A 17,901-nucleotide genomic window follows, 5' to 3' on the forward strand; every position below is an offset into this window, starting at 1 on the left:
AGGGGTAGCAACGTTCTGCATGATGAGTCAACCAAATCGAGTTTAAATATAATAAGACAGTTACTCAATTTAAATGAGGAAAATGTAAACATATGTAAGGTGCACATATATAGAGCAAAAAAAACAAATAAATTCCTTGTTGTATTCCTAGATAATATCAATTGTTATAGTAGTACTACCATAACATTTATCATAGATAAACAAAAGGCATAGTTTGAGTACTGACCTGTGAAGTAGAGGGAAAAAAAATAAATAACAAGCATACAATGTAATAACATTAAGAAAAGAATTGCCTCAAATGAAATGTTAAACGATGAGTTATTTTCTAGAAGAAAAACCAAACAAATGCGTGTTTCATGAGAGGCCACAAGATGGCACTGTTGCATGTAGTCTTTTCCGTGAAGAAGTTGAAATAAAATGACAGTACCTCTGTTAATATGCGTTCGTTTGTAAAGACGCTGACAAGCACTTGAAAGTTGTCTTAAGGGCTTTGTTATTTATTTCCCTTTATTATTTTTTTTTATATCCGGAACCAAGAGTCTTTCCTCAGATTCAGTACAAAGGCCGTGTAGCAACGTGACAACGACGTGAATACGTAAAATCCGGCTACGGGAGCCAACGCCGAACAATCCAAGGAAGATTCCAAAGGAACGAAGATTAATGAGCGGAGAGGATTCCTGTCGTCACCAGGTAAGAACAAAGACTTCACAGTCGTTAGCCTGCACGCGAGTTAAACCTTTTAAGTAAAAACGCTGTTTGAAAAATGCTGCGAGATGAAATCAAGATGTTGTTTCGTTTTTCCCTTTTCTTTTTTTTTTTATCTCCTTGTTGCCTCTAACTGCGCAAACAAAACCTCCCGATCGACAGAGGTTATGAGGGAATGTACTGCACAGCAAAAGCAAGCAGTAAAGTATCTTAGGCTTGGGCAGGAAAAAAAAACAAAGCGCTGCACTTCAGGCTAACGATGTCCAGCCAGCTTCACAGCTTAGCAGCACAACTTTTAAGCAGCACAACTTCTCACAAATGGCACCGCTTTCACCGTAGCATGGCACAGACTCCAAACAGCATGTAAAAATGTGAAAACATGATAGCACCAAGACATCTCAGATCCGTGTGAATCTAAACTCCTTCCCAAGTAGAGTTTTGTTGAGAAACGATGTAAAGTATATATATAAGCCAATCCTTACTTTGATAGCAAAGATTATCAAAATTTCCGGGATTAACTTGAGTTTACACCAACTTTTAATTAATTATTTTCCAATCCTCAGATTAAAATTTTTTTTTTTAAAAGGTTCAGGAGTTGGAAAAAAAAATTGTAGAGGGTAGGGGCACTTACAAGTAAGTAGTCTGTTCCATAAGAAATAATTAGATGTTGGGATCTCCTTTAAAGTCAAAGTTCCTCATGAATTGAAGAAGAAAAGTTGAGTAGAAACTTCACATCTCAGCATCCCAAGTTCGTCGCCAGTGTAAAATATTAAGAATAAACTCCAGATGCAGGTTTCAAATGAAGTGGAATGAAGTTTATTGCAGAGAAAATGAGATCCCATCCACCATGTCCAATCTGTCAGGCACAACTGACTCATAACCACACCAGTGTGTTCCATCACCATGGAGCTTCTTCCAACAATAACAACTTCACCATACATTTCCCTTAAAGTGGTACTACAGATATAAACACAGTGAATCCATAAATATAACATGTACATTACTACAGGGTCGTACTGGGGTAGTGTTTTAGGGTTTAGGGTAGTGCAGTGGTGTTTGTGTAGTGTAGCTTGTCGTGCTGGGGGTAGTGTTTTAGGGTTTAGGGTAGTGCCGTGGTGCTTGTATAGTGTAGGGGGTCATGCTGGGGGTAGTGTTATGGCTTTAGGGTAGTGCAGTGGTGATTGTGTAGTGTAGGGGGTCGTGCTGGGGGTAGGTAGTATTTTAGGGTTTAGGGTAGTGCAATGGTGTTTGGGTAGTGTAGGGGGTTGTGCTGGGGGTAGTGTTTAAGAGTTTAGGGTAGTGCAGTGTGGTTTGTGTAGCGTAGGGGGGTCATGCTGTGGGTAGTGTTTTAGGGTTTAGGGCTGTGCAGTGGTGTTTGGGTATTGTAGGGTGTTCTGCTGGGGGTATTGTTTTAGCGTTTAGGATAGTGCAGTGGTGTTTGCATAGTGTAAGGAGTCATCCTGGGGGTAGATTTAGGGTTTAGGGTAGTGCAGTGGTGTTTGTGTAGTGTAGGGGGTTGCGCTGGCGGAGTGTTTTAGGGTTTAGGGTAGTGCAGTGGTGTTTGGGTAGTGTAGGGGGTCACGCTGGTGGTAGATTTAGGGTAGTGCAGTGGTGTTTGTGTAGTGTACGGGGTCATGCTGGGGGTAGTGTTTTAGGGTTTAGGGTAGTGCAGTGGTGTTTGTGTAGTGTAGGGGGACGTGCTGGGGTAGTGTTTTAGGGTTTAGGGTAGTGCAGTGGTGTCTGTATAGTGTAGGGGGTCGTACTGGGGGTAGATTTAGGGTTTTGGATAGTGCCGTGGTGTTTCGGTAGTGAAGGGGCTATGCTGGGGGTAGATTTAGGGTTTTGGGCAGTGCAGTGATGTTTTTGTAGTGTAGCGGGTCGTGCTGGAGGTAGTGTTTTGGGTTTAGGTAAGTGCAGTGGTGTTTGGTTAGTGTAGGGGGATCGTGCTAGGTGTAGTGTTTTAGAGTTTAGGGCAGTGCAGTGGTGTTTGGGTAGTGTAGGGGGCACTGTTTAAGGGTTTAGGGCAGTGCAGTGGTGTTTGTGTAGTGTAGGGGGTCATGCTGGGGGTAGTGTTTTAGGGTTTAGGGTAGTACAGTGGTGTTTGTTTAGTGCAGGGGGTCGTGCTGGGGGTAGCATTTTAGGAGGTTTAGGGTATTGTAAGGGGTTGTGTTTTACGGTAGTGCTGTGATGTTCGGGTTGTGTAGGGGGTCATGCTGGGGGTAGTGTTTTAGGGTTAAGGGTACTGCAGTGGTGTTTGTGTAGTGTAGAGGGTAGTGTTTTAGGGTTTAGGGTACTGCAGTGGTGTTTGTGTAGTGTAGCTTGTCGTGCTGGGGGTAGTGTTTTAGGATTTAGGGTAGTGCAGTGGTGTTTTGGTAGTGTAGGGGGTTGTGCTGGGGGTAGTGTTATAGGGTAGTGCAGTGATGTTTGTGTAGTGTAGAGGGTCTTGCTGGGGGTAGTGTTTTAGGGTTTAGGGTAGTGCAGTGGTGTTTTTGTAGTGTAGGGGCGGTGCTGCAGGTAGTGTTTTAGGGTTTAGGACAGTGCAGTGGTGTTTGTGTAGTGTAGGGGATTGTGCCAAGGGTATTGTTTTAGGATTTAGGGCAGTGCAGTGGTGTTTGGGTATTGTAGGGGGTTGTGCTGGGGCTAGTACTTTAGCGTTTAGGGTAGTGCAGTGGTGTTTGGGTAGTGTAGTGGGTCACGCTGGGGGTAGTGTTTTAGAGTTTAGGGCAGTGCAGTGGCGATTGTGTAGTGTAGAGTTTCATGCTGGGGTAGTGTTTTAGGGTTTAGGGTAGTGCAGTGGTGTTTGGGTAGTGTAGGGGGTAGTGATGGGGGTAGTGTTTTAGGGTTTAGGGTAGTGCAGTGATGTTTGGGTAGTGTAGGGGGTTGTGGTGGGGTAGTGTTTAAGGGTTTAGGGAAGTGCAGTGGTGTTTGTGTAGTGTAGGGGGTCATGCTGGGGGTAGTGTTTTAGGGTTTAGTGTAGTGCCATGATGTTTGTGTAGTGTAGGGGGTCGTGCTGGGGGTAGTGTCTTAGGGTAGTGCAGTGATGTTTGGGTAGTATATGGGGTAGTGCTGGGGGTAGTGTTTAAGGGTTTAGGGTAGTGCAGTGGTGTTTGTGTAGTGTAGGGGTAGTGTTTTAGGGTTTAGGGTAGTGCAGTGGTGTTTGTGTAGTGTAAGGGGTCGTGCTGGGGGTAGTGTTTTAGGGTTTAGGGTAGTGCAGTGGTGTTGGGGTAGTGGTGGGGGTAGTGTTTTAGGGTTTAGGGTAGTGCAGTGGTATTTGGGTAGTGTAGGGGGTCATGATGCAGGTATTTTTTTAGGGTGTAGGGCAGTGCAGTGGTGTTTGTGTAGTGTAGGGGGTCGTGCTGGTGGTAGTGTTTTGGGTTTAGGGTAGTGCAGTTGTGTTTGGTAGTGAAGGGGTTGTGATGGAGGTAGGGGTTTAGGGTTTAAGGTAGTGCAGTGGTTTTTGTGTAGTGTAGGGGGTCGTGGTGTGGGTAGTGTTTTAGGGTTTAGGGTAGTGCAGTGTTGTTCGGGTAGTGTGGGGGGTCGTGCTGGGGGTAGTGTTTTCAGGTTTAGGGCAGTGCAGTGCATGGGTGTTTATGTTGTGAAGGGGTCGTGATGGGGATAGTGTTTTAGGGTTTAGGGTAGTACAGTGGTGTTTGGGTAGTGTAGGGGGTCGTGCTAGGGGTAATGTTTTAGGGTTTAGGGTAGTGCAGTGGTGTTTGTGTAGTGTAGGGGTAGTGTTTTAGGGTGTAGGGTAGTGCTGTGGTGTTTGTGTAGTTTAAGGGGTCGTGCTAGGGTAGTGTTTTAGGGTTTATGGTATTGCAGTTGTGTTTGGGAAGTGTAGCGGGTAGTGCTGGGGGTAGTGTTTTAGGGTAGTCCAGTGGTATATGGGTAGTGTAAGGGGTCATGCTGCAGGTATTGTTTTAGGGTTTAGGGCAGTGCAGTGGTGTTTGTGTAGTATCGGGGTCATGCTGGGGGTAGTGTTTTAGGGTTTAGGGCAGTGCAATGTTGTGTGGATAGTGTAGGGGGGCGTACTGGGGGTAGTGTTTTTGGGTTTAGGGTTGTGCAGTTGTGTTTGGGTAGTGAAGGGGGTCATGCCGAGTTAGTGTTTTAGGGTTTAGGGTAGTGCAGTGGGGCTTGTTTAGTGTAGGGGTCATGCTGGGGATAGTGTTTTAGGGCTTAGGGTAGTGCAGTGGTGTTTGGGTGGTGTAGGGGGTAGTGCTGGGGGTAGTGTTTTAGGGTTTAGGGTAGTGCAGTGATGTTTGGGTAGTGTAGGATGTCGTGCTGGGGTTAGTGTTTAAGGGTTTAGGGTAGTGCAGTGGTGTTTGTGAAATATAGGGGGTAGTGTTTTAGGGTTTAGGGTAGTGTAGTGGTGTTTGTGTAGTGTAGGGGGTAATGTTTAACGGTTTAGGTTAGTGCAGCAGTGTTTGTGTAGTGTAGGGGGTCGTACTGGGGTAGTGTTTTAGGCTTTAGGGTAGGGCAGTGGTGTTTGTGTAGGGTAGGGGGACGTGCTGGGGGTAGTGTTTAGGGTGTAAGGTAGTGCAGTGGTGTTTGTGTAATGTAGGGGGTCGTGCCTGGGGATAGTGTTTTAGGGTTTAGGGTAGTGCTGTGGTGTTTGGGTAATGTAGGGGGTTGTGCTGGGAGTCGATTTAGGGTTTAGGGTAGTGCAATGGTGTTTGGGTAATGTAGGGGGTAATGCTGGGGGTAGTGTTTTAGGGTTTAGGGTAGGGCAGTGATGTTTTGGTAGTGTAGGGGTTAATGCTGGGGGTAGTGTTTTAGGGTTTAGGGTAGTGCAGTGATGTTTGGGTAGTGTAGGGGGTTGTGCTGGGGGTAGTGTGTAAGGGTTTAGGGTAGTGCAGTGGTGTTTGTGTAGTGTAGGGGGTCGTGCTGGGGGTATTGTTTTAGGATTTAAGGTAGTGCAGTGGTGTTTGTGTGGTATATGGTGCAGTGTTTTAGGGTTTAGGGTAGTGCCGTGGTGTTTGTGTATTGTAGGGGGTCGTGCTGTGGATAGTGTTTTAGGGTTTAGGGTAGTGCAGTGATGTTTGTGTTTTTTAAGGGGTCGTGTTTTAGGGTTTAGGGTTGTGCAGTGGTGTTTGGGTCATGCTGGGGGTAGTGTTTTTAGGTTTTGGGTAGTGCAGTTGTGTTTGGGTAATGAAGGGGGTCGTGCTGGGGGTAGTGTTTTAGGGTTTAGGGTAGTACAGTGGTGTTTGTGTAGTGTGGGGGGTCGTGCTTGAGGTAGTGTTTTAGGATTTAGGACAGTGCAGTGGCGTTTGTGTAGTGTAGATTTTCATGCTGTGGGTAGTGTTTTAGGGTTTAGGGTGGTGCAGTGGTGTTTGTGCAGTGTAGGGGTTCATCCTGGGGGTAGTGTTTTATGGTTTAGGGTAGTGCAGTGGTGTTTGGGTAGTGTAGGGGGTAGTGATGGGATAGTGTTTTATGGTTTAGGGTAGTGCAGTGATGTTTGGGTAGTGTAGGGGGTTGTGTTGGGGTAGTGTTTAAGGGTTTAGGGAAGTGCAGTGGTGTTTGTGTAGTGTAGGGGGTCATGCTGGGGGTAGTGTTTTAGGGTTTAGGGTAGTGCCGTGATGTTTGTGTAGTGTAGGGGTTGTGCTGGGGGTAGTGTCTTACGGTAGTACAGTGGTGTTTGGGTAGTGTATGAGGTAGTGCTGGGGGTAGTGTTTAAGGGTTTAGGGTAGTGCAGTGGTGTTTGTGTAGTGTAGGGGTAGTGTTTAAGGGTTTAGGGTAGTGCTGTGGTGTTTGTGTAGTGTAAGGGGTCGTGCTGGGGGTAGTGTTTTAGGTTTTAGGGTAGTGCAGTGGTGTTTGGGTAGTGTAGGGGGTAGTGGTGGGGGTAGAGATTTAAGGTTTAGGGTAGTGCAGTGGTATTTGGGTAGTGTAGGGGGTCATGCAGGTATTTTGTTAGGGTTTAGGGCAGTGCAGTGGTGTTTGTGTAGTGTAGGGGTCATTCTGGGGTAGTGTTTTAGGGTTTAGGGCAGTGCAATGTTGTTTGAATAGTGCAGGAGGTCGTACTGGGGGTAGTATTTTTGTGTTTAGGGTAGTGCAGATGTGTTTGGGTAGTGAAGAGGGTCATGCTGGGAGTAGTGTTTTAGGGTTTAGGGTAGTGCAGTGGGGCTTGTGTAGGGGGTCATGCTGGGGATAGTGTTTAGGGCTTAGGGTAGTGCAGTGGTGTTTGTGTAGTGTAGGGGTAGTGTTTAAGGGTTTAGGGTAGTGCTGTGGTGTTTGTGTAGTGTAAGGGGTCGTGCTGGGGGTAGTGTTTTAGGTTTTAGGGTAGTGCAGTGGTGTTTGGGTAGTGTAGGGGGTAGTGGTGGGGGTAGAGATTTTAGGTTTAGGGTAGTGCAGTGGTATTTGGGTAGTGTAGGGGGTCATGCTGCAGGTATTTTTTTTAGGGTTTAGGGCAGTGCAGTGGCGTTTGTGTAGTGTAGGTGTCATTCTGGGGGTAGTGTTTTAGGGTTTAGGGCAGTGCAATGCTGTTTGGATAGTGCAGGGGGTCGTACTGGGGGTAGTGTTTTTGGGTTTAGGGTAGTGCAGATGTGTTTGGGTAGTGAAGAGGGTCATGCTGGGGGTAGTGTTTTAGGGTTTAGGGTAGTGCAGTGGGGCTTGTGTAGTGTAGGGGGTCATGCTGGGGATAGTGTTTTAGGGCTTAGGGTATTGCAGTGGTGTTTGGGTCGTGTAGGGGGTAGTGCTGGGGCTAGTGAATTAGGGTTTAGGGTAGTGCAGTGATGTTTGGGTAGTGTAGAGTGTTGTGCTGGGGATAGTGTTTTAGGGCTTAGGGTAGTGCAGTGGTGTTTGGGTGGTGTAGGGGGTAGTCCTGTGGATAGTGTTTCAGGGTTTAGGGTAGTGCAGTGAAGTTTGGGTAGTGGAGGATGTCGTGCTGGGGGTAGTGTTTAAGGGTTTAGGGTAGTGCAGTGGTGTTTGTGAAGTGTAGGGGGTAGTGTTTTAGGGTTTAGGGTAGTGCAGTGGTGTTTGTGTAGTGTAGGGGGACGTGCTGAGGAAGTGTTTTGGGTTTAGGGTAGTTCAGTTGTGTTTGGGTAGTAAGGGGGTCGTGATGGAGGTAGGGGTTTAGGGTTTAAGGTAGTACAGTGGTGTTTGTGTAGTGTAGGGGGTCGTGCTGGGGGTAGTGTTTTAGGGTTTAGGGTAGTGCAGTGGTGTTTGGGTAGTGTAGGGGATTGTGCTGGGGGTAGATTTAGTGTTTAGGCTAGTGCAGTGCTGTTTGGGTAGTATAGGGGGTCGTGCTGGGGGTAGTGTTTTCACGTTTAGAACAGTGCAGTGCATGGGTGTTTATGTTGTGAAGGGGGTCGTGCTGGGGATAGTGTTTTATGGTTTAGGGTAGTACAGTGGTGTTTGTGTAGTGTAGGGGGTTGTGCTGGGGATAGATTTAGGGTTTAGGGTAGTGCAGTGATGTTTGGGTGTTGTAAGGGGTCATGCTGGGGGTAGTGTTTAAGAGTTTAGGATAGTGCAGTTATGTTAGGGTAGTGTAGGGCGTCGTGCTGGGGGTGGTGTTTTAGGGTTTAGGGTCGTGCAGTGGTGCTTGTGTAGTGTATGGGTTCGTGCTTCTGTAGTGTTTTACGGTGTAGGTTATTGCAGTGGTGTTTGGGTAGTGTAGGGGGTCGTGCCGGGGTAGTGTTTTAGGGTTTAGGGTAGTGCTTTGGTGTTTGTGTAGGTTAGGGGTTCGTGCTGGGGTAGTGTTTTAGGGTGTAGGGTAGTGCAGTGATGTTTGGGTAGTGTACGGAGTCGTGCTGGCGGTAGTGTTTTAGGGTTTAGGGTAGTGCAGTTATGTTTGGGTAGTGTAGGGGGTCTTGCTGGGGGTAGCCTTTTAGGGTTTAGAGTAGTGCAATTGTTTTTGGGTAGTGTTGGGGGTACTGCTGGGGGTAGTGTTTTAGGGTTTAGGGTAGTGCAGTGGTGTTTGGGTAGTGTAGGGGGTCATGGTAGGGGTAATGTTTTAGGGTTTAGGGTAGTGCAGTGGTGTTTGTGTAGTGTAGGGGTCGTGCTGGGGATAGTGTTTTAGTGTTTATGGTAGTGCAGTGGTGTTTGGGTAGTGTAGGGGTAATGCTGGGGGTAGTGTTTTAGGGTTTAGGGTAGTGCAGTGATGTTTGGGTAGTGTAGGGGGTTGTGCTGGGGTACTGTTTAAGGGTTTAGGGTAGTGCAGTGGTGTTTGTGTTTTGTAGGGGGTGGCGCTGGGGGTAGTGTTTTAGGGTTTAGGGTAGTGCAGTGGTGTTTGTGTAGTATACGTGGTAGTGTTTTAGGGTTTAGGGTAGTGCCGTGGTGTTTCTGTTTTTTAGGGGGTCGTGTTTTAGGGTTTAGGGTAGTGCAGCGGTGTTTGTGTTTTTTAGGGGGTCGTGTTTTAGGGTTTAGGGTAGTGCAGTGGTGTTTGGGTCATGCTGGGGATAGTGTTTTTAGGTTTAGGGTAGTGCAGTTGTGTTTGGGAAGTGAAGGGGGTCGTGCTGGGGGTAGTGTTTTAGGGTTTAGTGTAGTGCAGTGGCATTTGTGTAGTGTAGAGGTTCATGCTGGGGGTATTGTTTTAGCGTTTAGGGTGGTGCAGTGGTGTTTGTGCAGTGTAGGAGTTCATGCTGGGGGTAGTGTTTTAGGGTTTAAGGTGGAGCAGATTTTCTGTAGTATAGGGTTCGTGCTGGGGTAGTGTTTTAGGGTTTAGGGTAGTGCAGTACTGTTTTGGTAGTGTAGGGGTTTTTGCTGGGGGTAGTGTTATAGGGTAGTGCAGTGATGTTTGTGTAGTGTAGGGGGTCTTGCTGAGGGTAGTGTTTTAGGATTTAGGGTAGTGCAGTGGTGTTTGTGTAGTGTAGGGGTCAAGCTGGGGGTAGTATTTTAGGGTTTAGGGTAGTGCCGTGGTGTTTGTGTAGTGTAGGGGGTCATGCTGGGGGCAGATTTAGGGTTTAGGACAGTGCAGTGGTGTTTGTGTAGTGTAGGGGGTCATGCTGGGGGTAGTTTTTTAGGGGTTAGGGCAGTGCAGTGGTGTTTGTGTAGTGTAGGGGTCAAGCTGGGGGTAGTATTTTAGGGTTTAGGGTAGTGCCGTGGTGTTTGTGTAGTGTAGGGGGTCATGCTGGGGGCAGATTTAGGGTTTAGGACAGTGCAGTGGTGTTTGTGTAGTGTAGGGGGTCATGCTGGGGGTAGTTTTTTAGGGGTTAGGGCAGTGCAGTGGTGTTTGGGTAGTGTAGGGGGTCATGCTGGGGGTAGTGTTTTAGGGTTTAGGGCAGTGCAGTGGTGTTTGTGTAGTGTAGGGGGTTGTGCCAGGGGTATTGTTTTAGGATTTAGGACAGTGCAGTGGTGTTTGGGTATTGTAGGGTGTTGTGCTGGGGCTAGTATTTTAGCGTTTAGGGTAGTGCAGTGGTGTTTGGGTAGTGTAGTGGGTCACGTTGGGGGTAGTGTTTTAGGGTTTAGGGTAGTGCAGTGGTGTTAGTGTAGTGTAGGAGGTCATGCTGGGGGTAGTGTTTTAGGGTTTAGGGCAGTGCAGTGGTGTTTGGGTAGTGTAGGGGGATCGTGCTGATGGAAGGGTTTTAGGGTTTAGGGCAGTGCAGTGGTGTTTGTGTATTGTAGTGGATCGTGCTGCGGTAGTGTTTTAGGGCAGTGCAGAGCTGTTTGTGTAGTGTAGAGTGTCGTACTGGGATTAGTGTTTTAGGGTATAGGGTAGTGCAGTGGAGTTTGTGTAGTGTAAGGGGTCGTGTTTTAGAGTTTAGGGTGGTGCAGTGGTGTTTGGGTAGTGTACGGTGTCATGCTGGGAGTAGTGTTTTACGGTTTAGGGTAGTGAAGTGGTGTTTGTGCAGTGTAGGGAGTCGTGCTGGGGTAGATTTAGGGTTTAGGGTAGAGCAGTGGTGTTTGTGTAGTGTAGGGGATCGTTTTTTATGGTTTAGGGTAGTGCAGTGGTGTTTGGGTAGTGTAGGGGGTTGTGCTGGGAGTAGTGTTTTAGGGTTTAGGTTAGTGAATTGGTGTTTGTGTAGTGTAGGGGTAGTGCTGGGGGTAGATTTAGGGTTTAGGGTAGTGCAGTGGTGTTTGTCTAGTGTATGGTGTCATATTTTAGGGTTTAGGGTAGTATAGTGGTGTTTGGGTTGTATAGGGGGTTGTGCTGGGGGTAGTGTTTTAGTGTTTAGGGTAGTGCAGTGTTGTTTGTGTAGTGTACTGTTCATGTTTTAGGGTTTAGGGTAGTACAGTGGTGTTTGGGTAGTGTAGGGGTCGTGTTGGGGGTAGTGTTTTTGTTTTTAGTGTAGTGAAGTGGTGTTTGTGTAGTGTCGGGGGTTGTGCTGGGGGAAGACTTAGGGTTTTGGGTAGTGCAGTGGTGTTTTTGTAGTGTAGCGGGTCATGCTGGAGGTAGTGTTTTGGGTTTAGGTAAGTGCAGTGGTGTTTGGGTAGTGTAGGGGGATCGTGCTAGGTGTAGTGTTTTAGTGTTTAGGGCAGTGCAGTGGTGTTTGGGTAGTATAGGGGGTAGTGTTTTACGACTTAGGGCAGTGCAGTGGTATTTGTGTAGTGTAGGGGGTCATGCTGGTTATAGTGTTTTAGGGTTTAGGGTTGTGCAGTGGTATTTGTGTAGTGTAGGGGTTCGTGCTGGGGTAGAGTTTTAAGGGGGTTTAAGGTAGTGCAGAGGGGTTTTATGTAGTGTAGGGGGTACTGCTGTGGGTAGTGTTTTAGGGTTTAGGGTAGTGCAGTGGTGTTTGTGTAGTGTAGAAGGTAGTGCTGGGGATAGTGTGTTAGGGTTTAGGGTAGTGCAGTGGTGTTTGGGTAGTGTAGGGGTCATGTTGGGAGTAGTGTTTTAGGGTTAAGGGTAGTGCCGTGGTGTTTGTGTAGTGTAGGGGGTCATGGTGGAGGTAGTGTTTTAGGGTTTACGGCAGTGCAGAGGGGTTTTATGTAGTGTAGGGGGTACTGCTGGGGATAGTGTTTTAGGGTTTAGGGTAGTGCAGTGGTGTTTGTGTAGTGTAGAAGGTAGTGCTGGGGATAGTGTGTTAGGGTTTAGGGTAGTGCAGTGGTGTTTGGGTAGTGTAGGGGTAGTGCTGGGGGTAGCTTTTTAGGGATTAATGTAGTGCAGTGGCATTTGTGTAGTGTATAGGTTCATGCTGGGGGTATTGTTTTAGCGTTTAGGGTGGAGCAGATTTTCTGTAGTATAGGGGTTCGTGCTGGGGTAGTGTTTTAGGGTTTAGGGTAGTGCAGTACTGTTTTGGTCGTGTAGGGGTTTTTGCTGGGGGTAGTGTTATAGGGTAGTGCAGTGATGTTTGTGTAGTGTGGGGGGTCTTTGTGAGGGTAGTGTTTTAGGATTTAGGGTAGTGCAGTGGTGTTTGTGTAGTGTAGGGGTCAAGCTGGGGGTAGTATTTTAGGGTTTAGGGTAGTGCAGTGGTGTTTGTGTAGTGTAGGGGGTCATGCTGGGGGCAGATTTTGGGTTTAGGGCAGTGCAGTGGTGTTTGGGTAGTGTAGGGGGTCATGCTGGGGGTAGTGTTTTAGGTTTTAGGGCAGTGCAGTGGTGTTTGTGTAGTGTAGGGGGTTGTGCTAGGGGTATTGTTTTAGGATTTAGGACAGTGCAGTGGTGTTTGGGTATTGTAGGTTGTTGTGCTGGGGCTAGTATTTTAGCGTTTAGGGTAGTGCAGTGGTGTTTGGGTAGTGTAGTGGGTCACGTTGGGGGTAGTGTTTTAGGGTTTAGGGTAGTGCAGTGGTGTTAGTGTAGTGTAGGAGGTCATGCTGGGGGTAGTGTTTTAGGGTTTAGGGCAGTGCAGTGGTGTTTGGGTAGTGTAGGGGGATCGTGCTGATGGAAGGGTTTTAGGGTTTAGGGCAGTGCAGTGGTGTTTGGGTATTGTAGTGGATCGTGCTGCGGTAGTGTTTTAGGGCAGTGCAGAGCTGTTTGTGTAGTGTAGAGTGTCGTACTGGGATTAGTGTTTTAGGGTATAGGGTAGTGCAGTGGTGTTTGGGTAGTGTACGGTGTCATGCTGGGAGTAGTGTTTTACGGTTTAGGGTAGTGAAGTGGTGTTTGTGCAGTGTAGGGAGTCATGCTGGTGTAGATTTAGGGTTTAGGGTAGAGCAGTGGTGTTTGTGTAGTGTAGGGGTTCGTTTTTTATGGTTTAGGGTAATGCAGTGGTGTTTGGGTAGTGTAGGGGGTCGTGCTGGGAGTAGTGTTTTAGTGTTTAGGGTAGTGCAGTGTTGTTTGTGTAGTGTACGGTTCATGTTTTAGGGTTTAGGGTAGTACAGTGGTGTTTGGGTAGTGTAGGGGGTCGAGTTGGGGGTAGTGTTTTAGTTTTTAGTGTAGTGAAGTGGTGTTTGTGTAGTGTCGGGGGTTAATTGGGGGAAGACTTAGGGTTTTGAGTAGTGCAGTGGTGTTTTTGTAGTGTAGCGGGTCATGCTGGAGGTAGTGTTTTGGGTTTAGGTAAGTGCAGTGGTGTTTGGGTAGTGTAGGGGGATCGTGCTAGGTGTAGTGTTTTAGTGTTTAGGGCAGTGCAGTGGTGTTTGGGTAGTATAGGGGGTAGTGTTTTACGATTTAGGGCAGTGCAGTGGTGTTTGTGTAGTGTAGGGGGTCATGCTGGTTATAGTGTTTTAGGGTTTAGGGTAGTGCAGTGGTATTTGTGTAGCGTAGGGGGTCGTGCTGGGGGTAGAGTTTTAAGGTGGTTTAAGGTAGTGCAGAGGGGTTTTATGTAGTGTAGGGGGTACTGCTGGGGGTAGTGTTTTAGGGTTTAGGGTAGTTTTGTGGTGTTTGTGTAGTGTAGAAGGTAGTGCTGGGGATAGTGTGTTAGGGTTTAGGGTAGTGCAGTGGTGTTTGGGTAGTGTAGGGGTCATGTTGGGGGTAGTGTTTTAGGGTTAAGGGTAGTGCCGTGGTGTTTGTGTAGTGTAGGGGGTCATGCTGGAGGTAGTGTTTTAGGGTTTACGGCAGTGCAGAGGGGTTTTATGTAGTGTAGGGGGTCCTGCTGGGGATAGTGTTTTAGGGTTTAGGGTAGTGCAGTGGTGTTTGTGTAGTGTAGAAGGTAGTGCTGGGGATAGTGTGTTAGGGTTTAGGGTAGTGCAGTGGTGTTTGGGTAGTGTAGGGGTAGTGCTGGGGGTAGCTTTTTAGGGATTAATGTAGTGCAGTGCCATTTGTGTAGTGTAGAGGTTCATGCTGGGGGTATTGTTTTAGCGTTTAGGGTGGTGCAGTGGTGTTTGTGCAGTGTAGGAGTTCATGCTGGGGGTAGTGTTTTAGGGTTTAGGGTGGAGCAGATTTTCTGTAGTATAGGGGTTCGTGCTGGGGTAGTGTTTTAGGATTTAGGGTAGTGCAGTACTGTTTTGGTAGTGTAGGGGTTTTTGCTGGGGGTAGTGTAGAAGGTAGTGCTGGGGATAGTGTGTTAGGGTTTAGGGTAGTGCAGTGGTGTTTGGGTAGTGTAGGGGTAGTGCTGGGGGTAGCTTTTTAGGGATTAATGTAGTGCAGTGGTGATTGGGTATTGTAGGGGGTAGTGCTGGGGGTAGTGTTATACGGTTTAGGGTAGTGCAGTGCTGTTTGTGTAGTATAGAGGTCGTGCTGGGGTAGTGTTTTAGGGTTTAGGATAGTGCAGTGGTGTTTGTGTAGTATTGGGGTAGTTCTGGGGGTAGTGTTTTAGGGTTTAGGGTAGTACATTGGTGTCTGGGTTGTTTCGGGGTAGTGCTGGGGATAGCTTTTTAGGGTTTAGGGTAGTGCAGTGGTGATTGGGTAGTGTAGGGAGGTAGTGCTGGGGGTAGTGTTTAATGGTTTAAGGTAGTGCAGTGGTGTTTGTGTAGTGCAGGGGTTCATGCTGGGGTAGTGTATTAGGGTTTAGGGTAGTGCAGTGGTGTATGGGTAGTGTTGGCTGTTGTGCTGAGGGTAGATTTAGGGTTTAGGGTAGTGCAGTGATGTTTGGGCAGTGTAGGGGGTCGTGCTGGGGGTTGTGATTTCGGGATTAGGGCAGTGCAGTGCAGTGCAGTGGTGTTTGAATAGTGAAGGGGGTCGTGCTTGGGGTTGTGTTTTAGGGTTTCGGATAGTGCAGTGGTGTTTTTGTAGTGTAGGGGGTCGTGCTGAGGGTAGTGCTTTAGGGTTTAGGATAGTACAGTGGTGTTTGTGTAGTGTTGGGGGTCGTGGTTAAGGGTTTCGGGTAGTGCAGTGGTGTTTGAGTAGTGTAGGGGGTCATGCTGGGGGTAGTGTTTTCGGGTTTAGGGCAGTGCGATGCAGTGGTGTCTGTGTAGTGTAGGGGGTCATGCTCCGGGTAGTGTTTCAGGGTTTAGGGTATTGCAGTGGTGTTTGGGTAGTGTAGGGGTTTGTGCGGGGGGTAGATTCAGGGTAGTGCAGTGGTGTTAGGGGTGTGTAGGGTGTCGTGCTGGGGGTAGTGTTTTAGGGTTTAGGGTAGTGCAGTGGTGTTTGTGTAGTGTAGGGGGGTCGTGCTGGGGGTAGTGGTTTAGGGTTTAGGGTAGTGCAGTGGTGTTTGTGTAGTGTAGGGGGTCGTGTTTTAGGGTTTAGGGTAGTGCAGTGGTGTTTGGGTAGAGTAGGGGGTTGTACTGGGTAGAGTTTTTTTGGGCTTAGGGTAGTGCAGTTGTGTTTGGGTAGTGGAGGGGGTCGTGCTGGGGGTAGTGTTTTAGGGTTTATGGTAGTGCTGTGGTGCTTGTGTAGTGTAGGGGGTCATGCTGGTGGTTGTGTTTTAGCTTCTAGGCTAGTGCAGTGGTGTTTGGGTAGTGTAGGGGGTAGTGCTGGAGGTAGTGTCTTAGGGTTTAGGGTAGTGCAGTGATGTTTGGGTAATGTAGGAGGTCGTGCTGGGAGTAGTGTTTTTGGGTTTAGGGTAGCGCAGTGGTATTTGGGTAGTGTAGGGTGTTGTACTGGGGTAGATTTAGGTATTAGGGTAGTGCAGTGATGTTTGGGTAGTGAAGGAGGTCGTGCTGGGGGCAGTGTTTTCGGGTTTAGGGCATTGCAGTGCAGTGGTGTTTGAGTAGAGAAGGGGGTTGTGCTGGGGGTTGTGTTTTAGGGTTTAGGATAGTGCAGTGGTGTTTGTGTAGTGTAGGGGGTAGTGCTTTAGGATTTTGGATAGTTTAGTGGTGTTTGTGTAGTGTAGGGGGTCGTGGTTTAGTTTTTCGGGTAGTGCAGTGGTGTTTGGGTAGAGTATGGTGTCGTGCTGGGGGTAGTGTTTTAGTGTTTAGGGTAGTGTTTTTGTGCTTATGTAGTGATGGGGTCGTGCTGGGGGAAGTGTTTTAGGGTTTAGGGTAGTGCAGTGGTGTTTGTGTATTGTAGGGGGTCATGCTGGGGGTAGTGTTTTAGGGTTTAGGGTAGTGCAGTGATGTTTGTGTAGTGTAGGGGGTCGTGCAGGGGGTAGTGTTTTCGAGTTTAGGGCAGTGCAGTAGTGTTTGAGTAGTGAAGGGGGTCGTGCTGGGGGTTGTGTTTTAGGGTTTAGGATAGTGCAGTGGATTTTGTGTAGTTTAGGGGTCGTGGTTTAGGGTTTCGGGTAGTGCAGTGGTGTTTGTGTAGTGTAGGGGATCATGCTGGGTTAGTGTTTTAGGGTGTAGGGTATTGCAGTGGTGTTTGGGTAGTGTGGGGGTCATGCTGGGGTAGTGTTTTAGGGCTTAGGGTAGTGCAGTGGTCTTTGTATATTGTAGTGGGTCTTGCTGGGTTTAGTGTTTTAGGGTAGTGTAGTGGTGTTTGAGTAGTGTAGGGGGTCATGCTGGGGGCAGTGTTTTCGGGATTAGGGCAGTGCATTGCAGTGTTGTTTGGGTAGTAGAGGGGCTCGTGCCTGGGGTAGTGTTTTAGGCCAGGGTAGTGCAGTGGTATTTGGGCATTGTAGGGGTTTGTGCGGGGGGTAGATTTAGAGTAGTGCAGTGGTGATAGGGTAGTGTAGGGGATCATGCTGGGGGTAGTGTTTTAGAGTTTAGGGTAGTGCAGTTGTATTTGTGTAGTGTTATGGGTCATGCTGGGGGAAGTGTATTAGGGTTTAGGATAGCGGAGTTGTGTTTGTGTAGTATTGGGGGTAGTTCTGGGGGAGTGTTTTTGGGTTTAGGGTAGTGCAGTAATGTGTGGGTAGTGTAGTGATAGTGCTGGGGTAGTGTTTTAGGGTTTAGAATAGTGCAGTGGTGTTTGGGTAGTGTAAGGGTCATGCTGGGGGTAGTGTTTTAGGGTTTAGGGTAGTTGATTGGTGTTTGGGTAGTATAGGGCGTCGTGCTGGGGCTAGTATTTTAGGAATTAGGGTAGTGCAGTGGTATTTGTGTAGTGTAGGAGGTTGTGCTGGGGCTAGATGTAGGGTTTAGGGTAGTGCAGTGGTGTTTGGGAAGCGTAGGGGGTCATGCTAGGGGTAATTATTTAGGGTTCAGGGTAGTGCAGTGGTGTTTGTGTAGTGTAGGGGGTCGTGCTGGGGGTAGTGTTTAAGGGTTTAGGGTAGTGCAGTGATGTTTGGGTAGTGTAGGGGGTTGTGCTGGGGTAGTGTTTAAGGGTTTAGCGTAGTGCAGTGGTGTTTGTGTATTGTAGTGGAGTAGTGTTTTAGGGAGTAGTGTTTTAGGGTTTAGGGTAGTGCCGTGATGTTTGTGTAGTGTAGGGCATCGTGCTGGGGGTAGCTTCTTAGGGTAGTGCAGTGGTGTTTGGGTAGTGTCGGGGGTAGTGATAAGGGTAGTGTTTTATGGTTTAGGGTAGTGCAGTGGTGTTTGTGTGGTGTAGGGAGTCAAGCTGGGGGTAGAGTTTTAGGGTTTAGGATAGTGCACTGGTGTTTGTGTAGTGTGAGGGTCATGCTGGGGGTAGATTTACGGTAATTCAGTGGTATTTGGGTAGTGTAGGGGTCATGCTGCAGGTATTGTTTTAGGGTTTAGGACAGTGCAGTGGTGTTTGTGTAGTGTAGGGGGACATGCTGGGGGTAGATTTAGGGTTTAGGGTAGAGCAGTGGTGTTTGGGTAGAGAAGGGGGTCGTGCTGTGGGTAGTGTTTTAGGGTTTAGGGTAGTGCAGTGGTGTTTGGGTATTGTAAGGAGTCGTGCTGTTGGTAGTGTTTTAGGGTTTAGGGTAGTGCAGTTATGTTTGGGTAGTGTAGGGTGTCGTGCTGGAGGTAGTGTTTTAGTGTTTAGGGTAGTGTATTTGTGCTTCTGTAGTGAAGGGGTCGTGCTGGGGGGAGTGTTTTAGGGTGTAGGGTAGTGCAGTAGTGTTTGTGTAGTGTAGGGAGTTGTGCTGGTAGGGTTTTAGGGTACAGGGTAGTCTAGTGGTTTTTGGGTAGTGTAGGAGGTAGTGTTTTAGGGTTTAGGGTAGTGCAGTGAAGTTTGTGTAGTGT

At 47.9% G+C, this 17,901-nt stretch overlaps 1 long non-coding RNA gene across 1 annotated transcript in view; it reads left to right on the forward strand.

Moving 5' to 3' along the window:
* The first annotated feature begins 576 nt into the window (after nucleotides 1-576).
* Nucleotides 577-17,901, forward strand: part of LOC146870982 (uncharacterized) — a 63,565-nt gene continuing 46,240 nt past the window's right edge. Inside the window, exon 1 of the long non-coding RNA XR_014959488.1 lies at nucleotides 577-690. This is a non-coding gene — a long non-coding RNA (uncharacterized LOC146870982). The remainder of the gene's footprint in view (nucleotides 691-17,901) is intronic.

Source organism: Triturus cristatus, chromosome 1_1 (assembly GCF_964204655.1).
Source record: "Triturus cristatus chromosome 1_1, aTriCri1.1, whole genome shotgun sequence".
NCBI classification, from domain to species: domain Eukaryota; kingdom Metazoa; phylum Chordata; class Amphibia; order Caudata; family Salamandridae; genus Triturus; species Triturus cristatus.